The following is a 27,422-nucleotide window of genomic DNA, read 5'->3' on the forward strand; positions in this document are numbered from 1 at the left end:
CATGTGCAAGATTAAGTCTTGTGAGAGGAGAAGCGACCAATATTCAAACAGCTGCCTTCCTTTACATGATTCTACAGCCTGTTGGTTCACTGTTCAGGTCAGGACAGTTTTATCATATTGGAAATGATTTTCATCAGAGGGTAACAGAGCACTGGAGCTGAAACCAGCAGACTGTGGGTGACTGCAGGTCACACCCTGGACAAGCTGAATGTCCAGCACAGAGCAAACAGAGTTCGACACTCACACTGTAACACCATCGGGCGATTTAGAATTTTTGAATGAGGAAACCCCAAAAGTAAGAAACGAGAAAGAAAAGTAAGAAAATTAAGAAAGGTCAATGTTTAGAAACAATTTTAAAAAAAATGAAATGCTAAATGTTTCAGAAACTTGTGGATAGGCGCAGTGCAAGACAATCATCTGTTATTGTTTGTTTTTTTAAATGAACATGACAATATAAAAAAATCTAATCAAGACAAGTCTTACATTATCTTAAGGCATCTCATCTTAAAGTGTTCAGTATTGTTTTGTACTTTTTTTTTAGAATGTGGATTAAGAAACTGCTGTCCAGTGCTTTAAGTTCTTCCATCTCTGTCCTTGGGATGCTGTGGACATCTATTAAATAATTCAACAAAACAAGAGAGGAGTGGGGAATAGAGCTGAGGCCTAAAGTAACTCAATCAGAGCCGGCTGTCTGACGTTTCCACCCTTGCCCTCAGAACTCACACAATGGATACGCCAGCCACTCTCTGAGGTCAAAGGCTGTTTGTTGACCACAAACCACATAAAATTGGTTGCTCCGTAGCCACGGCCAGGGAAGACCACAGGGTGGTCAGCGTGAGGCTCAGAACTGCTATGTAATCATGTTACACTCACACAGGACCACCCACATATATCAACAGAATAAATGTGCTTTAACACAAACCTACTTCTGTGTTAGAACGAGGTCATGTGAGGGGAAAAAAAAAGAAATTGTCTTTCAGTTGTAACACATCTGAAAGCAGCATGACATTAACAGTCCTTTTCCTTTGACATAATAAAAACTTCAAAAGCAAACAGTAACCACACTTTTCCTGTCAGTTTCCTTTTTACAGCTTTTATAAAGTGGCCTAGAACATGTGAATCACACACAAAGAACAACCGCGGTTACAGGTTTTTTAAAGTGTTGCAACGAATGTCCTGTACACCTTTAAGCACAGTAAATGTCAAAAAGTGTTAATCATCAACAGTTCAGTCGGCCTGGAGGCGATGAGTGAAAAATGGACTTTGAAATGATAAAAAAAAATAAATAAATAAATAAAAAATGCCTGGTTGGGCTCAATGTCACGTCCTCATATTTGTTTTCTGCTATTTTTTTAATCCCCACGTGTTAAAAAAAAAAAAAAAAAAAAAAAAAAATTTCAAATGGTTTGCTGTTGTGATTGATGGTGAGTCTGGAAGAATCATTTCATAAATTAGAAATTATATGAACAGTATTCATTTTATCTATTTATTTATTTATGTATTTATGTATTTACTTATTTACTTATTTCTGATAATTGAATGACCATTTTATACTTCATAAAGTCAACACATGGGCCAGTTTTGACATGAGGGGCACATGCTTGTCACTGCTGGAAAGGTATGTCTCAATTTACCACCTCATCAGAGACAATCTACATTAGAGCAATCATATTTATGGCATTATTTATCCTGTTCAACATGACACAACAGCAGCAATGACCACCATCATCATCATCATCATCATCATCACTCTATGCAAGACAAAAGAAGTAACTCAATAGCTTTTGCTTACTTCATTTAAAGGAAGTGACATTACTTTAAGAGCTACGTGAACAACGTAGTTGTGGTTGAAAAGCAGCCTGTGTGCGCGCTTTGATCAGACTGACCTAATAGCAGGTAGTTTAGATGTGACTGAGCTGCACTTTGTGCGTCATTCTGATGAATCACTCAAGTTAGGGTTGAGTTATATCAAGAAGGTGAAAGTACAGTAACGGCACAAGCAAATTAGTTAAACTTTCATGACTGAAGTCTGGTAATTTTAGCAGCAAGTGTTTCATTACGTGTGGGCTATATTTTTTTGTTTTTTTTTTGTTTTTTAAGAGGCAGATTCCTGAACAAATGACAATAAGGAGCATCAAGCAACAAAACAAACTACTGACTGTTTATCCAGGTGCTTCATATACATTTACAGCTTTCTAACTAATGGCCAACTGACAGTTTGCTCAGTGAGTTGGACAGAGAGAGAGAGAGAGAGAGAGAGAGAGAGAGAGAGAGAGAGAGAGAGAGAGAGAGAGAGAGAGAGAGAGAGAAGCAGCTCCGCATATATGACAAGAGCAACCTGTAACGACTTCATGAAAACTCAGTAAACTTCATTAATTTTAAATTAAGAGACTAGTCCAGCACTGCTAAAAGCAGTGAGAATACAGAAACGCGTTACTTCATGAAACATGACTGCAAACAGTATAGATTACGTTTGGTTACGGATATGTAAAATATACATTTATTAGTCCTTGAGTGTGCTCAAAATGGGCAAAGTGAACAAAAAGTAAAAATGAAAACAAAAACTGCCTCTTTTTTTTTATTTTTTTAATTTATTTGCCCCTGACAGTGACAACTCCGCCTTCACAACAAACAGGAGTGACGCACAGGGCATATTAATAGTTTCCCTGCAGCTGGTTCACTCTACAGTACAGCACCAGAGGTAATGGATTAGATCGTCTGGGATTTTACGCTATCCCAAAGTGTCCTTAATAAATATATTAAGACAGGAAAAAGATTATTAAAGCTGAAGGATGAAGAGAGCCAGAGAGAGAGGCAGAGAGCGGCTGAGAGCCGGTCTCTGAAACGGACCACGATCAATTAGTCTAGCTCTACAATAGCCGGAAATCTCTTATTGGGGTCATGCATTCCTTATCAGCAAGTGAATTTTCACATGCCAGATAATGCCGTAATGATTAATGGACGCGAATGAATAATGGTGTGGTAGAAGAGTGTTATTTTTGCCTCATGGCTGCTGGTAAAACACACACACACACTGGCACACACACACACATTTAACCTAAAATGTGAAGATCACACTTAAGGGCACTTTCTCAAGTCCTCCCACACATTTTGAAAGATAAAAAGTACTGAACCATCAGGCACATAAAATTTCATTTTAACAAAGGTTCAAACACAGATATTACAAAATCCAGTGAATTCCAACAAAGTTTAACAGGAGAAACGGTAAAATACTGTATGCAATATATTAATGCTGAACTGCACGCATTCAACTTTATGTTGCAGCAGTCTCTCCCTCAAAACCAACTAAGAAATGACTTATAGAAGCGGCCATTGCCGATCATTCAACTAAACATTTATAGGGGCAGGAAGTAGAGCAGTGCATTGTGGGACAGCAGAGATAGTGATGACAAGTATTCTTCACCATCCTCCCCTCCAAGCAGGTGTTGTGTGGGTAAACTGGCAGTGGTGGACATGCCACTCTAATTTCATTGACAGGTTTATGACCTTTTATGTGTCCCAGCTGCCATGTTTATGACGGGCTGACTGTGCGTTCATGTTCAACAACATTAAACATGCATAAGCTAGGCACGCTGGGCCAGCACACAGAGAGGACCGCTTCTCCTCCAGCCCGGAACATCTGACGCGTGCTTGGGGGAACACGGATTCAATGGAAGCTTTAAAAACAAGGGAAAAGGCAGAAAAACAGAATGGCACACATGGATAGATGGAAGAGCATGTAAGTAATTAATGGATGGGTTGTTTGGTGCGCTGATGCTACCAAATAGCCACTGGAACACAAGGTGAAAGAAGGGAAGATGGTTTGGCGCATCATGATAACTGATGTCAGTAACAGCATCCCACAACCTGATCAATTAATTCAATAAATACACAAATAGGAAAAAGCAACAAATCCTATTTCTTAAAGTCATACATTTTAAAGGTGTAATGTAGGATTTTATCGACAAGGCGAGGCCAAATGTCTGTTACTCGCTTTTTGAAAAACGCGCATGCGCCATGGCAACCGAGGAAACGCCTATCAATGGCAGAAGCGAGCGAGCGCGAGCTCATCTTCTCCGGCCGTGCACGGCTCTGTTTACAGTTTCTGCGATCGGCCTCGCTCATAAAGCTTATTTTCTGAAACTGTTACAGTTTCATTGTGTCAGACTCGCCATCGGTAAGTACTAGCTGTAACCGAAGCTCACCGGCTACATAAACACTCTGAATGCGCATGCGCAATACGTAGAACCTTATTGGTAGCGAGCACGTTTAACGGCTTTACGAAAGCAGCTCGTCAGAATGATCGACAAACAGACCCACCAGTTATTTTGATGATCCACCCGGAACTCAAAGAAAATAGAACATCCTATATTACACCTTTAAGAAAAAAACATTTTCACAAACCAATCAGCCAGATGTCTTTTTAGAGAGTAAACGTGAAGAGATCATGTCAAAGATGAAGAGAAAAGAAGAAAGCACAGAAGATAACTCAAGAAAAGGTAAAAATATTTCCGTGTGACGTGTCAATCACTACGTTTACATGCAGCCAATAACCCTTTTCAAACCCTTTTCAAACTCGAATGTTGGCAATAACCCAATAGCGTGTGGCCATGTAAACACCCGCCAAAACCCGGAAAAGCTCATTTTCGAGATTTGTAAAACCCAATAAAGACCGCTGGGTTACTCCTTTTCAAACTCGAAATGCCGCCATGTAAACAGATATCGAGTTAAGGGACATTGTTTGTGGCTCTGCGCATGCTCCCATCCGCAATGAATCATGGTCTTTTGAGTCCAGCAATGAGTAGGCGCGAAACTCACCACACTTTCGTCCGTGTCAGGCTTCCGTTACACACGATATGAACTGTTATTCTGAGCGCGCACATCGCACATGCTTCCTTCTGAAAGTCGGCGATTTGTACGGCCTGCAGAAAAATCATGAGCAACAGAACAACCGTTCTGTCTGCGTTCCGTCTACAGAACGGAGTCATCGCAGCAGCGTCAGCCTCTGCAGTCCAGTGGAGGAGGTTGCCAGATCTGTCGATCGAGGCCGTAAAAAAATCTGAAACTCGTAGAAAGCAGCCCAAACCTCCTCCTCGGTTGAAAATGCACGTTAAAACCGTATTTGTATGATAAATAAAACACGTCATAAACACAATCATTTAAATCAACCCATCCAACATGTTCAAAAAAGAAGCTTGTTTTTGCGGAAATCCCACCCAACCTGGCAACACAAAGCCGCTCCGGCCAGAGCTGTTTTGTTTTGAGAACAGCATGACATGCACCGTGGTTTGGAAAGGGATATCCCGATTGAATGCGCTGACTTGTAAACGGGGTAACTCTCTGTCTGTTAAAGCATGTAAACGGGGTTTTCCTAATGTTTCAGAAACCCAGATATTGACCTGAACCCGAATTTTAGCTGCATGTAAACGTAGTGAATGATATGCTCTAAAGCCAGCGAGGGGGGGGGAACAGTATCGCAAACCTGAACAAAACCAGTCGGGATCATTATCAGGATAAAGGATACGATGAGAGCTGCATCGTCCCTCTCCTCCAGCAGGGATATATACACTCCTTTGCTCTAACTGTTTTAACTTTCTTTTGAATGGTGATTTCAATTCGGTTGCCCGAAGCAGAAGCAAACTGTTTAGTGTCACAGCCATGCCTGACCAAGCACGTCACGATCCAGCCTTATAGCCCAGCCCTGCTGCCTGCCTGGGGACAGGTGCCACCACAATGCTCAATTTAACACTGCAGCCATGCAAGCTCAGAGTGTTTTACCTGCACTGCCATGCAGCTGTCATCTCAGACATGACTGTAAACTAGGCTGATCACAGCAAGGGGAGTTAAACTGATGGTCCCAGTGAAATACATCTTGTCCTGGTAATGTTATGCTGTGTGAGGCACAACTGTTTCATGTGTAACAAACTGTATGTGCAAAAAAAAAAAATAATAATAATAATAATGTTGAGGAGAAAAACATACACAGAAGCTCATGTCTGCAAATGACCTTTAAACGGTTTAAGCTTTCTTTTAAAGACCAGCTAAAAGCGAACTCCACCAATGGAGGAGAAGCACTGCAGTCTACAGACATGCCGAGCTGGATTAGACACTGGCCACCGCACCTCAGCCACTTCATGTCACTTTTTCTAGGTCCCATAACACTTTGAACCTTTATATGCCAGGAGGAACTGGCCCGCATAATTCTCAGAGACACAATTCTGAGATGTATATATGTATGATACATAGAAATTTCACAAACAGAGAAAACAGAGGAACAGAGCTTTGCACTCCTATATTAGTCAAGACAGCGGCCACCAGGATTTTAGCAGCAAGCCCAGCTAGTCTCAGCATTCACACAGTATCACACGGTTACAGCATGAGCTCTTCAGTGCTGTCAGAAACACAGGAATATTGAATAATGGCTAGATGTTGGAATCTGAAGTTATCTTGTGACACAACATCCAGTGATTCAGTGCTTTTATTCCCCTTTTCCCTCAATGCTGCAATCATAAAATCTGAATACATCTACACATTCTGAGTATAATTTCAGTCGTTAGAACAATGGGATTGAATGTACTTTTCTGTCACTTGTCAGGTTGCAACGCTGGGAGTTTATATTAAATGTTGCATACATTTCAAATCATGAAGATAATCAAAACACTGCATGGAAGGGGAGCTTGAACTTCTGATTTCCGTAAATAAGTTTCAACTTGGTTTGAGTGAGCTAACGTACTATGCATTGGCTGCAGACATTGAAGCAAAGGGCAAATGAGTGAGGCTGGTGTCAAATAACGGACAGTGTTGTATGTTGTTGAGCTCAGGCTAATGAAGAACAGAACAGTGGATCTGAGCAGGAGTTCTTACCATGGAGGATAAGACAAAAACCTGTTTTAGATCATGATCTTAGAGGCGATATAAACTGTCATGAGTTGCAAAAAGGCACAACTGGTAACCAGCATTGTTTGATTTTGAGTAAAAATAAATGATTGAACTATGCATGGATGCATCGATTTGTGCTAATTACTAGTGTAACATCACCAGCACTGAGTTGCAGAAAGGTGCAGCTTCACTCACTCACTGCCTCGGCTGACAGACATTAGCATTTACAGGCCGACCACACAGTCGCAGACCAGCCATCCCATGCAGAGTATAATGAAGGGATACCCTCATCAATCATCTAACATGTTGAGCAGTTTCCCTAAATCATGATCACATCAAAAGAGAAATGAAGCCAAATTGCTAATTCATTGAAGGGCTTTGTCCCACAAATCACCAAAGAGTACAGAAAATCAATGTTTCCTTACAGAATACCACTTTTTCATCCAATTGCAAGAACACGGCTGACATAATATAAGCTGTAATTTGTGCATTAAAGCTTTTGTTTATCAATGGTTTATATAGCATGTGAACTTTCCAAATGAAGTGGAAAACAAAATCGCAACAGCATAGTGTTATCACCAGGAGAATGAATCCAAATGTAGTGGAACATGTTGCATTTTAATAAGCACACAGTCATAAACAGTGGCAGTCTCAAGAAATTTTATGATTAAATTTTATCTTCTTAATCGCTGCAGCCGCAGTATTCATAACTCAAGTATATAAGGACAGCTGGGACGCTGTTCAACTCCGCTTAGGAACGTAGATGGAGAACTACACACCATTTAGTGCAAAAGGAGTCATTGTCCTATATCTTACCATAGAAATATATTTGGAACCTCATGCATCACTGTTATAGGAGGAACCAGGCGAGGAAACATCCAAGACGAGTCAAATAGAGATGGAGGGACTTGTATGGCAGAGAAATGAAAGAGCAGGTTTTCTTTTAGAAGAGAAGAAAATAGGTGGAGCAGGAGGTGGAGAGATGCTTTAAGCTGATTTATATCAAACGGTAATAAACTGGGCATCCCCCCCTTCCTGTTTAATATGCGAATATGCAGAGCATCCCACTCCTGACAGCTCCCCATTAATAAAAGCATGGCTGGAAGCGCAGGTAGCCATAGCTCATCTATATGAAAATACATGATGATGGTTTTACACAGAGTCATCTTTTAGAATGGAGGCTGTAAGCCAGACCAAGGCTACAACTGAGAACTGCACACAGCCATAACTCTGCACGGGTTTGGAGCCTGTTTCTGGGATTCATTCTAACCTGCAGTGCAGGTATTGGAAATCAGATCACAATGGCACTCGGAAAACAATAGGGATGAAATTGTTGGTTGTTAAATAAATTAGCAACAGACAGAACACATCAGTTTTGAACTCACAAAATCTTTGTCTAAGGTGGTAGATCTCAAGGTAACCTGTGGTGACGCTGTAAACCGTGTCGATTTTCAGTAATGTGGAGGCCGGGCAGGAGGCAGAGCCCTACCCCCACCGAACGCTGACCCCGTGCGAGGGGGAGGATGCCCCCATTGAAGCTCCACCCCTGTGTATTACTGTCACGCAGCTGGTAGTCACTGATTACAGTGAAGACATTAGTAACACATTCACAGTAACAGAATATTCAGGGGGGTCATTTCTTGGTAATCTGGCCACTCCTGAATATAACTGTGGAGCTGCTGCATTTCTGCCATTCTCTTCCCTACAGGATGAGCAAACTGTTAACATTAGCATAAGCAGTGCGTGAACCTGTTGTCTTTAAGGTGAGTGTTTAATAAAGTCATGTTTACTCAGGAACAATCTACTGGAATTCCAGTAATTTCTTGGTTTTTGTTTCAGAATATTTGATTGCAAGACAAAAAAGGAATGTGGTACAAGTCATAGGCTGTGTTCGAAACCGCATACTTACATACTACTCATACTAACTTATTTAGTATGCAGTGTGTTTACACTGGCAGTATGCGATTTTGAGTATGCGAGAAGTTCCCGGATGCATACTGCATTCGCCAGAAATGTTGAGTATACATCGTGTGTTCACTACTCATACTGAAATTGCCCAAGATGCAACGCGACGGACATTTGAATAAACTTTATTCAGTTCACAATGACCGTTTCTTCATGATGTACATTTAGCAAGCTGAGTATGGTTCTAGATTTAATCTTCCCTCCATTGTTTGTGCTCGTAGGTATGTTATGTTACGAGATTTCTGATTGGATTGACAATGATTAAAAATAGTAAAAAAAACAAAAAAAAAAAACAAAAAAAAAACCTTACATCTGAGAACAAGTCCATGCTGAAAGCGACCATGATGTACCGAAGACGGCGAGCCGATCTTTGTTGAAGAGCCGAAAAAACTCTCCGTCGGTAAAGCATCATAATTGGCATAATAAGTGGTCCGTTAACGGGACACCGGTCCAAACGGCGATGTTAAGCGAGATATATTGCTGAAAGGTTGCCTTCTTGTTTTCAAAGTAAAAGCACAGATTTATCACTGAGGTTGTTTTGCATGAGAAAGGGAAAGGGGTGGTTTATTTTGGTGAAAATAACCGGAAGTGCGTTGCTCACTGCGGCTGGCTTGAATTTCGCCGAATTCGTCCGAACAAAATCCTAAACGGCTGGTATTCGGACAAATAAACGACACACTCGGGCTCTAAACCACCACTTTGTCGCCTAATTTAAAAAAAAATCTCGATGAAGTTATACATTTGACGAGTTTAGAGCTAAAGTGAAATCAGCTTTAGCAGATCGATTTCTGCTCATGGAAGAAGTGCAATGCATTGTGGGTTATTATGTAGTATGCTGTAGTGTAAACGCTTCGCATACTGTTTGATGGAATGAGTAAGCAGGATGCAGGATGGATAGTATGAGTATGTAAGGATGTAGTAGACAGTATGCGGTTTCGAACACAGCCATAGTGTTGAAAGCAATGTGATTTTCATGTCAGGCCACTAGTTGGTCATGTTTTTTGCAAAGCAAAAATATGTGTACACTCTTGGAAAACTGATATTAAACATTCAAAGCATGTCTTTCTCATATAGGCACACTTACTTGTCTGGAATTTGTGAAAAATGTGAGAATTGCTGTTCAATTCAAAAGTGTAATGCTTTCAAATTTCTGTTATTGTAGTCAATCTACTCATGTATGTACAGAATAAACTATTAAAGCCATCTCCCAGGTTCTGCAGACGACCCTTCACCCATCTGCACCCTACACCCATGACTGTGTGGCGACAAGCAGCTCCAACACCATCATGAATCCCTGTTTGGTTGCATCAGCCACAGCGATGAGCGGGAACACACAAGAGAGGTTTAAATCCCGTCATGCTGGTGCCAGGACAGAAACCTCGGGGAGGAGACAGTAGAGGAGCTAGACCCCACTGAGGATCGACGAGACACTTGTTGAGAGGGTGAGTAGATGTAAGTACCTGGGAGTGCGTATCTCTGAGGGTCTCTCATGGACAGCACACACAGTTCGGTGAAAAATGTTCTGGAACATTTCCCTTGCACATCACACAGACCGCATATTCACTGTGTGGACGCACATCCTGACCGTCACACACCTGCTGCATTTTGCACTGTGTGCATTCCATGGGTGTAAACTTTCCAATTTTCACAAATTATGCCTGCTTGTTAAAATAAATGATGAATGAATTTCATGAGTAAATTTGTCATGAGACTGATCCAACCAGCAACAATAGCTGAGCAAAAGTATCAGCGATAAATAATAATACATCAATATATACATTATTAATCCTACAGAAATTTCCTTAACCAGGTACTTTTTATTCAAAATGAACTATTCTGTTCTCAAAGCTCCAACCGGTGGGTGAAATTATTAAAAATTTAGAAACAATAGTAGCTTTTTACCTAACTAATGTAACCAGTAACCAGTGCAACTTTGGAATCTCATCGAAAATATGCTACAACAAAAGACATAAACCATGTATCCATAGCAATGATCCCTTCTACTCACTTCAAACACTCATAACCTTGTGCAAACAGTAGTTTCTTATAGGTCACCTTGTCATTTTCAAAGTTAAAGTATTTGCGATGAAGAATGATTCATAAAAATGTATAGACTGTTCTGCCGAGCGTTTTTCTCCTCCCTAGGTATTGGGACCGTGGATATCAGACAAAGATGCATTTCCACAAGCCCGATTTTCTGATAACTCACATGTATATTACTTAGTCCGCTTTCTCCCAGCAGGCGCCCCCATAAGGAGAGACGAACAAGGGGGGAAAAAAAGGAAACAGAAGGAGGCTCCAGACCTGGTATGGCCAGCCCCTGGAGGCCTGGTAATACCCACTCTTAGTCCATGTATTTTACATGAACAATCCTCAGAGGGCACAAAGAATAGGAATCTTACACTATTTAAATACAGGATTTGGGACATCAAAGCCAGGCTGATATTGGAATAACAGAAATAATTAGGGATATGGAAGTTGCAGAAATAGCCACATTTCCATAAGATGATAATTAGTCCCAGGGCTAGCTAGGTCAGAAGAAAGCCTGTTTGTTCAAGCTTTATGTTGGATGGAAGCCTACAGCTGGCATTTCAGGTAATTACAAGAGGCGCGAATACTACAGCTAAAATACTGATTGGCAATCAGGTTTCATTCATTTCACTGCTATTCTCACAGAATTTACAACATCAAAATTGTTTCGATTTGAATAATGTGTTAAGCCGAACGCGCAGCTGGTACACATGAGAAACACAGATCTCAGTTAAGTAGGTTAACACACTTTCATCATAGGTGGTTTTCAGTTAGCCAAGTGGAAACTATGAACAGCATATTTCGAGTAGCACTTACAATAACTGATACGATAGACGGAGAAGATGCCGAGCAGCTACAGAGGCCTGCTAAACGCGCGCGCTGAATGATTACGATGACTGTGTGAATCACTTGCAAGATGAAAAAAAAAAAAAAGAAGAAGAAGAAGAAGCGGAAACCTCAATTAGCCTAAATCTGAGATCAGATGAGATCAGGCTACACGTCTGCTGTTGTGCTCCTCTCAGTGTGCAGTCATTTGGTTTGTCTTGTTCCATTTCCACTTATGGGTAAACAGGGAGGGAGTAAAATCATTTTATTTTCTCCTGCTGAGAGCGATGTTAAGAGGGGCCAGAGAGTCTGTCTCCTTATCTAATAACCCTGCCACAAGCTTGCCAACACTGGAGAATCCTGGCAATGAGCAGGGAGGGAGTCACAGAGCCATTTAAAATCCAAGCTTGGCTCAGTCAGTGAAATCCACACTGCTAGTGGAAGACTGATGCGAGCAGCTACAAGTCTCCCTCCACTTCCTCCACAGAAGAAGATCTGATGCGTCTGGCAAAATCCCCGTCTTTTCATATTCAATTATGAAGCACAGTTTAAATCACACAGAGACTGCTTGCCATGAAATCTGATTCATTTATGAACATTGAAATCTTTTCCAAGTTTGCCTCAACTGTAATATACAGCGATGTTTAGCTTGAAAAGGAAAATAAAGTCAATCAAGTTTTTCTATTGATGGGAAATTGTGTATGGATAGGGCCGACCTGAGAAAACTTTGATTTCCCTTTTCCATTTGTGTTTCATATATCCACTCATCTTACACATTGATCCATTGAAAAAAGTAGGTAGGCTAATATTTATTGGTAATGAAGCAACTCCTCCATAGTTTTGATGTCTGTATTATTTTCATAAGGTGTGTGAAGCACTGGTGATGAATCTGAGAGGTGCTCTGGCGCTCGAGCACCCACTGAAAAAGTTCAACACCCACTGGAAGAAAGAAGATCAATCAATCAATCAAATAACAAATACGCAAAACAAACTGTCTTTAAAATGACCTAAACCTAAACTCAACTCTGGGTTTAACGCTTTAGTACGGCCACATTAGCCAATTATATTGGCACTGAATTAAACCGATTGGTGTTCGTCTCATGTAACAAATAAGGTCAGTTTTTTTTTTGTTGAAGTTTAAAACTATGATTATTTTTAACAACAAAACCAAAAGAGCCTACACCTACCACAAGTGTTCCCACCACCAGTGGCGGCACCAGCGGCGTCATGGACAGCAGCAAGGGTCAGGAGGGAATAAATTACCCAGCTAACTGGAAAGCTAAATTCTGGTGGTTCAAAGCGCTCAGTGAAGAAAGCTCAACTACAGGGTGTGACATGGATTGTGACAAAGCTTTAGAGACAGTGTCACTCAGAGTAATCTGATAAATAAAACTTTAGATTTTCCCTTCAGTGAAGGAAAATGGAATGAGGAAAGGGTTTTCACTTTTCTTCTTTCAAGTGTAACACTGATTTTGTTAGTTTCAAATATGTTTGATCTTCAAAGAACAAAAATCTGAGTTTTGAGTGGACAACCTGTGTTTTGACAAGTTTTGTTTCTGCATCCCTCCTGTTCACTGTGCTTCTGTTTGTCAAACAACATAAAAATGATCATTTGCACATCCTTTTCTTTCATCTGAAGAGACGTGACAGAGAATCTGACTGATGAATGGAGAATGACACAAATAGCAGCACACACACACACACACACACACACACACACACACACACACACACACACACACACAGACAGCAGCCTGGGAGACAGTGTCCCCTGGTGTCTATACCATCTCACCCATAATGCCTCTCCTGCTTTAGCCGAACAGTCTGCTTCCTCAAGCCAACCTCAGAGACACATCCAGAGTTAATTTCATGGCCGTGGCTGCCAGTCATTTTCTAACTTTAATGTCCTCCACTGGTGTTGAGTGGTAACTGTGTTTTCAATCCAAACATCGTGAAATAACGCCATTTCCTAGTAGAAATTTAGACCTTCTGGTTGGCAAGAGAGCATTTTTAGCACCCCAGACCATTATGACAGTAAAAAATAGTCATAAACATTCATCATAAATGTGGACAAATGGATGCATTATTCCCAAATCTCCAAAATTAATTTATTGCATCATTTTAAACAGTAAATTGTGAAGTGACGCAAAACTTTCAGCATGCAAATCAAGATAGATTCCTGGTCCAGGTAAAGAAAATATCTTTATAGCCAGTGTGACACAAAAGAAGGGTTGGGTTCAAGCTGACAGTTTATCTCTCAGTAGAGTTGTTTTGTTTTTCCACATGCCGACATTTATGCTGCACCACATCCTTACAGCACACCTGTTGCTCCACACAAGTCTGAGCTGTGAATCCCCAGCAGCCCTCTGGGCATCTGGGCCTTTTGTGGCTGGAGGAGCAGGCAAAGCCCTGGACACAGCAAACTGCTGACTAAACACCACCTTTGTTGCAGGGTGGGTGCATGTGACATGGCGTCATCCCCCCGGGGCTGAGGGGGATCTGGGGCAGGCTCAGGCTCATTGTGTGTTCCGAGCCAGAGCACCCTGTGCACGCGTCCCGGATCATCCCGCCATGTCACCTCTATTGTCCACCGGTCTGGACGCGCCGCCCCGACATTCTCCCTCTATGAGGTAGTGAGGAGAAAATCATTAAAGCGTTCGTCATGGTTCTGGGATTTACCGAGCAGCCCTGGGTCACGTGAGGCTGTGACGCAATCCCCTTAAAAAATGTTCAATAAAACGTTTCTGTAGACTAATAAAACAAACGATGCTGAGACAGACATCACTATTTGACGACTTGGGGATGAGTGTTGCTATTCTACAAAAATCCTTTCAGAAACTACTTACAACTCTAAAAAACAGATCAAACCCCGTATTTTGAGGTTTCTTAGACTCAGCTAATCTGAAACCTGAAGAGATGAGGCCATGCAATCTGATGTTGAGGTTATTTCGGATATAACTAAAGTACTCTATGTCCTAATTTTTAACGATCAATTTGCAGACCCGATGCTTCCTCCTGCCAAGTTCTCCCACTCTGTCGTTCATCCTCCTGTCCTGCACACCACGACTGATCGCCGTAAAACTGCACTGTCCAAATCAAAAGAATAGAAAAAGACATTAACTCTCAATTTTAATCTTTATGAACAGCGTCGCGTTTGTTCAGTGACGCAGAACATGGAAACCACAGTCAGTGTGCTCTATTAGTGGTGGGCAGGAATGTAATAAGTGGGACTGTAACATCTGGCAGAGGGTCCTCCTGATGCAACCCGGGCTCTCCAGACGCAACAGCACCTTGATGGATCTTCAGGGAGAAGAAAAACCGCCACATCCCTTTGCAGTCAGACATACTCGCGACACTCTCCTGACACCAATCATTTCCACATGGATGGCCTATCGGTGTCCTATTTTCCTGAATCTGTTATTTCCATAATCCGGCGGGTGCCATTGCCGAGGGTTAATAGATGAGCCTGAGTGTGCGAGATGGCAGGGCTTTGTAGCTCCTAACGAACAGTGTGCGGTCTGATGAATGACATTTGGGCTGCAACCACGTCACTTCTTCCATTAGCAAAGCCTGTCCCAACTCTGCCGTATTGAACCATGGCTTTCAGCTATTAGCCTGATGCATGACACAGTCAATTCCAGTTACGCTTTAATAAGTGAATATTTATCTTAGCTGCTCCCTTGCAAGAAAAAAAAAAAAAAAAAAAAAAAGAACAAGCAAGGAAAAAAAGGCAAAAAATACCTGAGATGTCCTGATCCCTCTTCTTGTGTGCATGCAAATGCAGCCATATACATATAGCCATGTTTTGTTGTAATTCCCTTGCAATTTTTCATTTTTAACCAATGAATACCTTTAGGCTAAAGTTAGGCTTATTTATCAAAAAGGAAAAAGCTGGTGTGCTCATGAAAGCAGCGATGTGTTCAGGTTCATACATCCATCTAGGAGATAATATCCATTCATAGAATAATTTCATACATGAAGTTTGATTTGTTCTATCAGGTAAATGTATTCTCTCTTTAAAAAAAAGTTTGTTGTCATTTGTAGCTTTTTGACATGAAAAATGACCCATGTTCTCTTTCAGACCGCAGTCTTTTAAAAATATGCCGGTGTTTGTTGAATAATAAGCTTGGCGGTGCAGTGGTTAGCACACTCACCTCTCAATGAGGCGGCCCTGGGTGGATTTCAAACTCTGGGCCTTTCTGGGTGGAGTCGTCATGTTCTCCCTGTGTATATGTGGATTTTAATATGGCTTCCTTCCACAAACCAAAGACATGCTGGGACAGTTATGTGGTGACAGTGTGTTTCCTGTTCTGTGCTTGGTGGTGTCTCTCTGTGTTGGACCTTTGAGGATTCAGACCCTGCTTTTCACCCTCGTCAGCTGATGAGGCTCCACTTCCCTGCAACCTGAACCTGGACAGAGCAGGTAAAGGAGATTGATAGTAGGCTATAAGGTAAAATTGTTTTGGGGAATTAAAAAAATTGTAAAAATATCTTTCATTGAGATTTGTTTAAAGCTTAATGGGTGGAATTGAGACAGAATCAACATTGTATTTATTTGGATATTTAAGATTTAAAAGTAATTCTTATATGTGCAAGGTATGCATTTTTAAACCAGAGGCCATAATTATCACAAAGAAAACTTCAAACATTATTGAATCTTGCAGAAATGATTGACCAAAAAATACGTTTTCACAACATTCAAATTGTGAAGATGCCCGTGTGTGTTCAGATATAAATTTCTACCCACCTTAACAGAGTCTGATCAAACCCAGCACTAGCTCAGCTATAAATCAGCTCCTGCTATGGCTTTAAAGCAAAGTCATCCTGGACATTATGTAATTGTCTTTTATTGTTTTCCTAAAACAATGGCTTGTGTTCTTACACAGTGTGTTTGAAAAAAAAAAAAAAAAAGGGACAAGTGTTGATGTGTGTGACCAAGCAGAGTTGAGTGCCGGCCTGACAGGCTATTAGTCAAGAAGCTTTAGCCACTCAACCCCGATCACTATAGTAATCCATAGCTAAGACGACGACCCCACACATTCTGATACATCCGCTACACCCAGACACATTACCACGTATGCACATCATACTCAGTGACAAATACCGTCCGCCAACCACATGACATGTGACTTACAACAAGGTCGATGAAGGCTGGCAGGTAAAAATATAAGTGAATGTTTGAACTGATCAGTGGAGGTATCAATCACTGTGAGATTCAGTGTCGGGGGCAGACACGCGCCCGTGTCCCTTTAACCGTCACCTCTTCAGCTTTAAGACACCCCCACCTCACCCCCATCCCTCACGGCCCAGGAGAGACGTGTGACAGATTTGAGACGGGCTTGTATTTGTGGCACACATCAAGTCAAGTTACCGGCGTTTCTTTTGACAAACATCCAAATAGTCACAAGAAACAGAAGAGCGCTGTTTAAAGAGAGATTATCACAGGATGTTGTGGCGCTCTCAAGAGTTGCTTGGAAACTGAGAGCCAATCATTTTCTTTTTCACTGAGCCACGGGGGACTAGTTTGGAGTTAATTGCAGTGAATCCAATTTTTTAATTAAAATGAACATCATGACGATCTGACTGGATTGGGATTTGTTATTGCTATTTCTTTCTCTCTCCCTGACTCATTTTCTCTCCCCTGCAGGACAGCTTGAAAGAGTCCTGTTGTTTTATTTTAATTGGGACAGTGATGTAATTGGCCTGCTCCATGCTGGTCTGTTCAATTTAGATCCTGGCACACGTGTGTGCGAGCGCGTGTGTTTTTCTGTGTGTGTGTGTGTGTGTGTGCGTAAAAACCCAACCATGAAAACCAGACAACAATTAAAAACAAAAGGAAATGTAACATATTAAATTTAATAACATGAAAGTTAAACCAGTCCATAGGACAGAAATCTGGACTGGCACAGCAGGAGACACAAGCTATCTTTCAGGACAAACGCATTAAAATGTTCACCTATTTACCAGCGGGAACACCTTTATATTCAGTTAATCATGGAAGTGGAATGAAAGGTCGAATACACGAGTCTTTCCAGGGATTCTAACTGATGATAGGGATTGTAAAATAAGATATTGTCCATTTGTTTTGACACCTTCTGCTAAAAGTGTCTAATTTGTTTGATTATTTTGTGGATTTTCAGTTTAAGATGTTGAATTTAACACAAATAAAAAAATTTAAACAGACACATTTTTGCGGGGAAAAAAATCAAACAGCAAACAGTGGTCGACAGTCTTATCAATTCATTGCATTTTAACAACTAAAGAACTGATTGAGCCACTGGAAAATGTTAAATTATTTCATTATTAATAAAATCTACAGCTACAGCCTCAACTGATTACTTGCTGAGAATACATTTATGAAATTCTGATATGATCAAGAACCTCTGGTTCCTGTCATTTATATCTCAAAGCATATTCCTCAATTAGAACACACTCACACCTTTGTTGAAATTCAATGGAAAATGCCACTATTTCATCTAAACCGGATCATTCCAACACTTTCCTTAAAGCTGAAATAGTGACAAAGTGAGTTCTCACAATCCAAAACACCTTTTAATTAAAAATAACTTTTAAGAGATTTTATTTTAAGAGTTCAACACAAGAGAACAAAAGCAACGTTGATGAAAGAGCCATATGTAAGAAGTGCATGTATGTGTCAGAGTTGCTGGTTTTGAACATCCACTGTGGCGTGTCACTCATGTCGTCCCACTCCGGTAAATCTGGCGAACATGCCTAACCCAGAAATTATTTCTATGCAAATTTGCTGATGGGAAACACACGGCGAAGGGATGGGGCTGGGCTTTTACAGGGGAGGGGATGAAGTGTACTTGGGGGGGGTGGGGGTGGCAGCGGGGGTGCAGGGGGAAAGCGCCACGCAAATGAAATCTAAAATACACATTGAAAAATTGATTGTGCGTTGGCTTGGGGTGCGTACCTCACAGAGGTGGCACCGCGATAAATATTCATGTGTTTTTGGCCCCGTAAATGACTGTGCTTTAAAAAAAAAAACCCCGGGTCAGGGGAAGGAAAGAGGAGTGGGCTTTTACAACACGGACAGCAGACTAATCACTTCGGAGCTCCTTTTGTTGCTCTTCACCTATGTAAAGTGTGAGTAAGACAAAGTAGCAACAATGTGACATTTATCGGTCCACCTTCTCAGTGACAGTCTGTGATTTGTGAATTGTTCAGGCAGAGATAGCATAGCTCCGAGCACAGATTCCCACCCGCCTAATAATATCTCTGTAATTAGCATATGCTTTGATTATAAAGGTCACTAACTCGGCCTAACTGAACATGATGTGAAGTGTATCATGGGAGGCTTGTTTAACAGTCTATTTCCATCCCTTTTAATCTACATTCAACTATTTAATGCCCTATTTCCTCACGCTGAATAAGATGGTGCTTAGTCCAGGGAAGACACCGTCCCGCAAGCTTTCCTCACTTCCTCCACAGCTTTGCGGAGCAGAAGCCAATGCTTTTGTAGCTTGCCGTCACATACAATCAAACAAAATGCCAAAAACTAAGACTCAATTCTTCACTGATACCCGATCAACTTCATAAAAAACTGCTGCTTGACTTTCCGCGTCAGCAGAAAAACTGAATTAACTTTTACATTTTTAAAAACACACTGATTGTACCAACTTGTTTCCTTCCTTCATAGTTCTGTTCATGAATGCTTCAATAATTGTACATGCACATGCTTGTATATGGAATTGCTAAACATTGTTTTTCACCTCTTCTTTCCAAACCGGTGCAGCAAAGATCAAACAAATAAAGGTTAGACAGTCTGAATAAAGCTTGTGCTGTTTGCATATCTGGAAACTGAAGCTCGCTGCTGCGAACACATTCATGGCACAGTCTGCCTATAGATGGTGCTCTGCTTGAGCCAGTGGGCTATTTTAAGTCTTATTTTCACAAATACACTAACAAACAGAGAGGGGAGCCCCAGTGGGATACCATTGTAAACAAGTGGGTATGATGCGCCAAGAACAATCCCACTTTTTTTTGTTTTATAGAAAACGTGCTCCTTTCATCTGAGACAAACAAGGAGATAAACCAGCGCCTACACTCAGACAGCGCACGTTAATTACCACATTCATTTCCAATGTTTAATCTGTGTGCAAACTGAAAATACAACAAACAAACAAAAGGCAAACCAAGATTTTCCTGTTGTTTTGTTTGTTTATATGGTGCAACATTTAGTGTTGTGGAATTTTATCAGTGGAAAATTGGTCTGCACAACGTTGTCCTGGTTTTGCCTCTTCCCATCAGCTCCACAGAAGATATTTCTGGCTTAATGATCTAGGTTAGACGCAATAAAGGAATGTATTAAAATATCTGGGTTATGAACACATCAGTAAAACCAGAAGTAAAAAAAAAAAATAATAAAGTTTTGTTTCATATTGTTAAATTGAAAAATAAAAGAGAAGCCCAGATTGATCACTTGAATGTCTGTTCTGGTGTTCAGTCCGTACGAGAAATACAACCTGTCATCAAGAAAAAGAAAAAAAAAGGTTATCACTCTGACGTGAGTGAAAACGCTGATTAATACTGTAGCAGAAGCTAATAGATCCAAATTTAGAAGCTGCTGATTTTATTCAGATGTTTGTGTACAGTTCCAAAGTTACACACACACACACACACACACACACACGCAGCCTGGTCACCTGAGCTCCCTCCATTTATTATCAAAGCACACAGCACATTTGAACCTGAGGGAAATATGATGCCTGACAGCTCCTGTGTCCAGCCAGAAAGAAAACGCGCTGAAGTTTCACAATTATTGGTGACCAAGCGAAAACTAAATAAATAAATAAAAATCCCTCCTACGTATCAACACGAAACTCTACACCTGCTAGACGATATAGATCGCTCTGCGGTTGCGGTCAACAAGGTAGTTCAAGGTATGAGACGGTCTGACCATACGAATTAACACATTCAGTCACTTAGAATCTTCTAATGTGACGGAGCTGTTTTCTTTACTTCACTATATCAAAGCCTTGACCCAATATAGAATTCTATGCCCGGGTTATAGGTTCACTGTGAACCTCTGTTTTATGTTTAGTAAATCCAAGTTAACCCCAACAATGGCAATGGCTGAGATAACACAATCCAAGCTCACGTTTTTTAGATTCAGCTCAGTTTAGCATCTTTGCTGCATCATGTTATTTGCAGGAGAAAGACCCAGAATTATCCCCAATCATATGTAACAGAGGCCAAAGGAGAGGAGATGTGTGCCCTATTAACCCATGCTTCAAAAGCCTGCACGTGCACGTGCACTGTGCCATTTTCTTAAAAGCTTCATTTGATCATTTGATGTGATGTGAGGATTTGACTCCAACAAAGCATGTTTTTAGTAAAGCTGTGACACCGGTTATGTCGTCTCTTCACTCGAGCTTTGATCAAAACGCTTCTCGACCAGATGAAAAGCTTCCCGAAGAGCAGTTCCTGCATCTGGAGGGAAGTTCACTTTACCCCACACAAAAACACAGGAAGAGGAGCGCAGGACCAGAGACGAGGACGCCGTCACAAATGACACAACATTTCAATCAAAGCAGCAGAAACTTGCCATTTCCTCAAAAAGTAAAGGACAGTGGTACAAATATAGCCCAAAATGTGCTGCACTTGGTGTTTTTATTTTGGGGATATTTGGAAGGTTAAAGGTCAGGTGGTGCAGTTCGTCTTGAAAACACAGACTCGTTCTGAGCCTTGTCCAATATAGGAACACAGAAGTAGCAGGTGTTTCTGTGTTTTTATCATGGATAGGAAAAAAAAAAAACAGCTGTTGAGGCAAAAGTACAACTATTGCAAAAGATTTAAAAAGGACGATGTTTTCTGTGGGGCTTCTTGTAAAGTACTTTAACTCTCATGTATATAAAAAGGGGGATTCACTGTGCAAGAAGTGACATGAGAACATGGGTAAACTGCCTTATACAGAATTGGTGAATTCATGAGTCACTGAAAACAAATAATTGGAAAAATGACTCCTGCTTTGCTGTGACTCGTTTCTCAGGTGGTACATCTTGATATTGTGCACACAGCTGTATTATCGTGGTGGTTCTGTGACACATCGTCTGAGCTGATTTACTCATTTACGGCTAAAGTTAACCAGGAGAAAACGGCTTTGATTGAATCCAGCAGCCGGCACAACGAGCAGGGCGGAGAGAGAGGAGCGCTACACCTGCTATCATGTAAAGTGACGAGCTCAACAGACACCCCAGGAGTTTTACCTGCGCTATGAATTCCTATTAGTAATCAATTACTTGGCACTTAGTGCAGTTGGTGACATTAAAGTAACGTGAGATTTGAATCTAACATGGAACCAATCACATCATATCTCACTGATATTACACCTGAAAAATCAGAAGTACTGACAAAAAGATTGTATAACAGTGTTAAGACTAATAAAATATAAAGGACTAAACTTAAGTATCTGCGAAATTATCAGAAAGACATCAAAGAGAAATATATTCAAACATGAAGAGACTGATTGGATCCTGAGAGCTTGATAGCAGAGCATATAGATGCAGCTGCCCCCCCCCCCCCCCCCCCCCCCCCCCCCCGACATCGTTCCTTACATCTTCATTAAAGTGGACAGTGTGCTCACACCCACATGTTCACGGGCAAACCCTCAAAGAGGACTTCATTATCATAACTAACCACCTCCTGTGTTAGTTTAGGCAGCGAGGAAGGAATCTCTGACACGTCTGACAACCGCGCTCTGAATTTAACAGATATTAGAGATGAACTCCGGCTCGTCTTCCGCCGTACACGCTCCTGATTTTAAAGGAAGCCTCTTTCTTTTGTAGTTATGAAGAAAAAAAGGAAAAGGAAACAATCTCCACCCACACCTGAATAGCAATTAAATTATTTCTCTCCTCTTTTTCTTCCGTCTCGCTGTGTTTTCTGTGAGGACTTTTGTGTTGCGGCGGATGGGGGAGGAGAGACACATCTAATCTGGCGCAGCTTCGTATCTAGTGGAAGACTTATGAAATGAGAGGAAGGGGGATCTTTATCAGTGTGGAATTAGTGGTCCAGGAAGTGTATGGAGTGATTCTATTAAAGAGAGGGAGCCTTCAAAGAGGCCAGCGCAGCCAGAGGACACCTTGGGAGGAAAGAGAGGACCATGTTGAGGAGCAGGATAGAACCTTGCTGAAGCAGCAGTCTGCACAGAGATCCCAATCAGGCATTTGCAAAGGGGCCCGCGCAATTACCTCCTAAATAAAGGTCATTTTAACATCACTCCAACATTTGTCCGCGAGAGAAGATTGTGGCTATTCGTAAAGAAAATTGGAAATGAATTGTATTTTTATATGTTGCCGGCAAAATGCATGAGCAGACAGAGGGCAGAGAGTATGTACATGTTTCCAGCGCTTAGTAAAGGAGTAATGGAGATCTTACTTCAATGACGCCGACGCTGAAGGTGAAGTTTATTCTCAGCAACATTCAGTGTCGCATGAAAATACAAATATCCATTAGAGCATATTCCAACCGCCGGCTTTTTTTTATTTTTTCAAATAAAATGCAACAAAAAAGCCAAATACAGATAAATCTATACAGCAGAGTGCAGTGATTTTGATGCCAACTCTTTCGATAGAATGAAGCAAATTCTTCTTCTTTCTTACTAAAATTCAAAAATTATATATCAAAATACTGCATGAACATTTTATGAAGTTGATAATTAATGCTTCATCCAAACGTGTAATTATAACATCTACTGATGTGACACCACTGTTTTATTAGAAATAATGAATACTACTGTAAGTCGAACACTTTGACACACTGTGATGTTTTTGGTATGCAGAGGGGATGAAGAAGAATGGCGAAGATGGTGAGTCTATAATCATTTAATCCCTAAAGTAAGACATGATATTCAGTAAAATAAATAAAATAGACTGCAAAATAATCCGCATGATAGCAGTGGCATGTATTCTATTGGTGGGGTTGATAGTTGGTGAGTGGTGAACCTTTTCTAAACTAGAACAGGCTGGACTGATTCAGATGTAATCTGAAGAAAAAAAAAATCAATGGAACAGACCGGAGGACATGGAAATCTGCATATACAGCAGTGGCGAACAGCGGCGTGTCCTGCATCTCATCTGAAGTTTGTCAATACAATACACTTAAAAGTATAAACGGGGCCTCGTGTAAAACTGTAGACTTTGCAAAGAATAGACAAAGAATGCCCTGTCAGTAAAAACGGAGACCTCGAAAAGCCCTTTGTATGTTTTTGTAAATATTCGTTTCATGCACCAGTGTCAAATAATCAAACATTTTAACTGTTGTAGCTCCGTACGTCGCTCACAGTGTTTTGACCTCTAGAACCTCATCCTTTTAGTGAGTCCTTGGGTGCACTCTGATTTCAGGATGGAGAAGTGGTTTAACAGATAACGTTCCTCTGACAGGAACATCATTGGCCTAACACATTTGCACCATTAGTGGTGCATTATCCTGACAGCCACCGAACTCTGTGTGTATTGCTGAACAAGTTACTGGGTTCACACCGGGGGCTAAGGGTCTACTGAAGTGGGCCTACAGGGGCTCTAAAGTTACTGAAGACTGGCATTGTGGTTTAAATGATCTGGCCCTGCGGAAATGTAGAATTTTACTCATGGCAGTAATTGTACCTCACAGCTGGAATGACAGCAGAGAGAAGAGTGCATAAAAAGGGAGGAGGGGAGAACGTTTTATAGTCTGTCAGGGTTATACAAGAGCAATTTACTACAATAACAGATCTATGTATGGATCCAGCAACAACAAAATGAACTAATTCAGCATGGATGGTAATGTTACGAAGCTTCAGAGTATAATGCTTTTTTAGAAGGGTTTTTTTTTGCAGGTTCATTATTCAACTAGAAAAAAAATGAAATAAAAAAATTCCAGTTCTTCTTGGGTACACTTGTATTATTGGTCAGTTCAAACATCTTGGAGGAGCAACAGCTCACTGGATTTAGTCCGTCTCTGTTGTGTCTGTCTGCCTCTTCATGTAATCCCAGACTGACTCTGATGTGGTGATCAGGGCTCTATGGAGGCTGCACCATCTGCTGCTGAAGGCATTGTTCTGCTTATTATTCTCTATGATTCTGGCTTTATGTTTGGGTTCACTGAGACAGAGAAAAAAGAAACAAAAAAAAAAACAACTATATATATATATATATATATATATATATATATATATATATATATATATATATATAAAGAGAGCATTAATTTTTAAAGGTGCATTAAGGAGTTTTTCAACTTTAAAAATACTTATTTTCCACCATAAATATGTTACACATTTTTAATGACGTGTACAATGTGCCCTGACATATTAATTGCAAGTATCGCTAACAGCGCTAAATTGTCACTTGAAAGTTGCAGTGCCGGTCCGGCACCAGAATGTTTTGGGGGAGAATTTGAAAGGAATGACATAATGCACGCTCCGACTGACCTGATTTAGTTAGGTTTCGTTTTGTCCGCTATTACTCCGCCTGACGCTTAGTGAGCAACAACTGAGCAGGATCTTCCAGAAAGTAAGAAAAGACTGTCTTCTAGCACTGCCACAAGTCCAGCACAGACCCCACCAGGTAAAAGAAACTTGCATTTTACTTGAGCGCTACTAAAAGAGCGAGGAAGGAGTTCCCCTCTACAGTGCACGCAAGCCACAGGCACGAGTGTTTAACTAAGCCGCATTACGCCCAAGGCCTGCAGGGGCCGCTGTTTCACATAAAACGTGCAAACTCCTTAATGCACCTTTAATAACTAAATTGGACATAATGGTTTTGAATACAATAAAATATTCAAATTTAGCAGAATATAATCAGGTTTATCAAAGCTATTGGTAGCTTTTAGGCTCTTGGTGGATGCAGCTTTCCACCGCTTTAAAATGATAAACAGTGCAGCAGATCTGTGGGCTAAATTGCAGAGTAACACTGGAGCTCGAACGTTTTCAAGTGTCTACGGCATCTGGAAGCTGCAGTCATTCAAGAACATCATTGTGGAACCACAAGCCCACAGAGTTTTTCTTCACTTTCTCCTCTTGATCTACTTTGGAGCAGATCATGTTCCATCAACTTAAATACCTACAGTGTCTCGCTTGAACTCACACTCATCGATGAATAATTTAAGCATCCAAATGAGGGAGCCGAGTATCTGAACCCAAAAGTATGTGAACACAAGGTGTGTCGGGTTTAAAATCCTACATGTGTCAGCAATTTTAGTATATATAATTATCGAATCAGACCGTAACCCAGTATTGGCAAAAGTCCATCACAAAGTACTCAAATATGGAGTGAAGCCAAGGCTTCATCATGAAATTCTGTCTGAAAACATATCCCCATTATGCATCAGCAGCGGCTTACTCCACACCAACCTCAAGTAAATGATCTGAAAAACATGAGAATATGAAAAACTACAGTCATACTCTGGTCTCACTCGTCTCTTCTGATCATGTAGACGGAGAGAGCTTATAGTTTAAAATCACAGCGAGACTGAAAATCACTTGTATGAAGGTGAAAAAGCTAAAGCCATGACTCTTCTCTGAGTAGACATTACAAAACCCCAGCATGTCCATGCAGCTGTTGGCTGCACTGGACTGCTGCTCCACAGAGAGCATGCTAACATCCCACTGTATATCACAGCCTGCTACGATAAGAGTTTAGAAGCAGCCAAAGAGGGCTCTCCTGAGAGGCATAAATACCGCCCAGTATGCGGTTGACCATTACCCGCCTCCACTGGACAGCATCTTCAGATCGTGTTGCCTCTGCAGAGTCTGCACCATTTTCAGGAGCGGCTCGTTTCTGTCGCCACACCTTCACCTTGTTACCTAGTGCACAGCGTTTTCCGACCCACACCGGCATGCCAAACATGAGCTGCTGAATGGAATCTGCTCAAATGCAAAGTCTCGGCACAAGGCAAGGCAAACACAAAAAACTTCACCAAAATCATAGAAAAGAAACAAGATATAAAAAAAAATCAAAGTGCATTTAAATGACTTCTTTGTTCAATGATTGTTGAAATCATAGCAGTGGTGTACTTTTCTGTTTGTAATGCATCACTTTTTTGGAGAAAGTATTCCTGTGTTAAGTATTTCTCACCCATTAACTGATCCTAATGGTAAATAAATAATAATAATGATAAATATTCTGTGTTTTTCACATGCTTATAAAGTTAGGTGTTATATGCAAAAAATGTTTTTTGAACATCGCTCCTGATGAGCGACCTCCTCTAGAAGATCAAAAACATAAATAATAAAAAAAAATGTTTCTATTTATGCCAACTGAAGCTCCGGAGAGGTTGGAAAAACATGAGGTTTATTGATGATGCAGGGTGGATTTCAGCCCTAATGCTTAATTCATGTTGGGGCATCTACAAGCGAAGGCGGTGACCAGATGAACTGAGATCCTGTTTCATAACACTAATCAACCACCCCGGCCTCCAAACCAGTTCGCTTCACGGGGCTCAACCCAGAATGAAGGCGGTTTTCTTCAGACAGTAAAACATGCTTGTGTCTACCAGCAAGAGGTGGTTCATGTCACGTCAGCAGACTTTCTATACGTGCCTCACTTGATGGTCATGATGTGAATAGTGATATACAAGGTGCAACAGAATCCTCTTTGTATATACTTTGACGATCACGAAGAAGTCAAAAGCTACCAATTCAATTAGATCTAATGTGAATCGGTAAGATGAAAACACTAAAAAGTTAAAAAAAACATCAGAAGGCTGGTCGAATTAAAAAT

Source organism: Salarias fasciatus, chromosome 1 (genome assembly GCF_902148845.1).
Source record: "Salarias fasciatus chromosome 1, fSalaFa1.1, whole genome shotgun sequence".
Taxonomy (NCBI): domain Eukaryota; kingdom Metazoa; phylum Chordata; class Actinopteri; order Blenniiformes; family Blenniidae; genus Salarias; species Salarias fasciatus.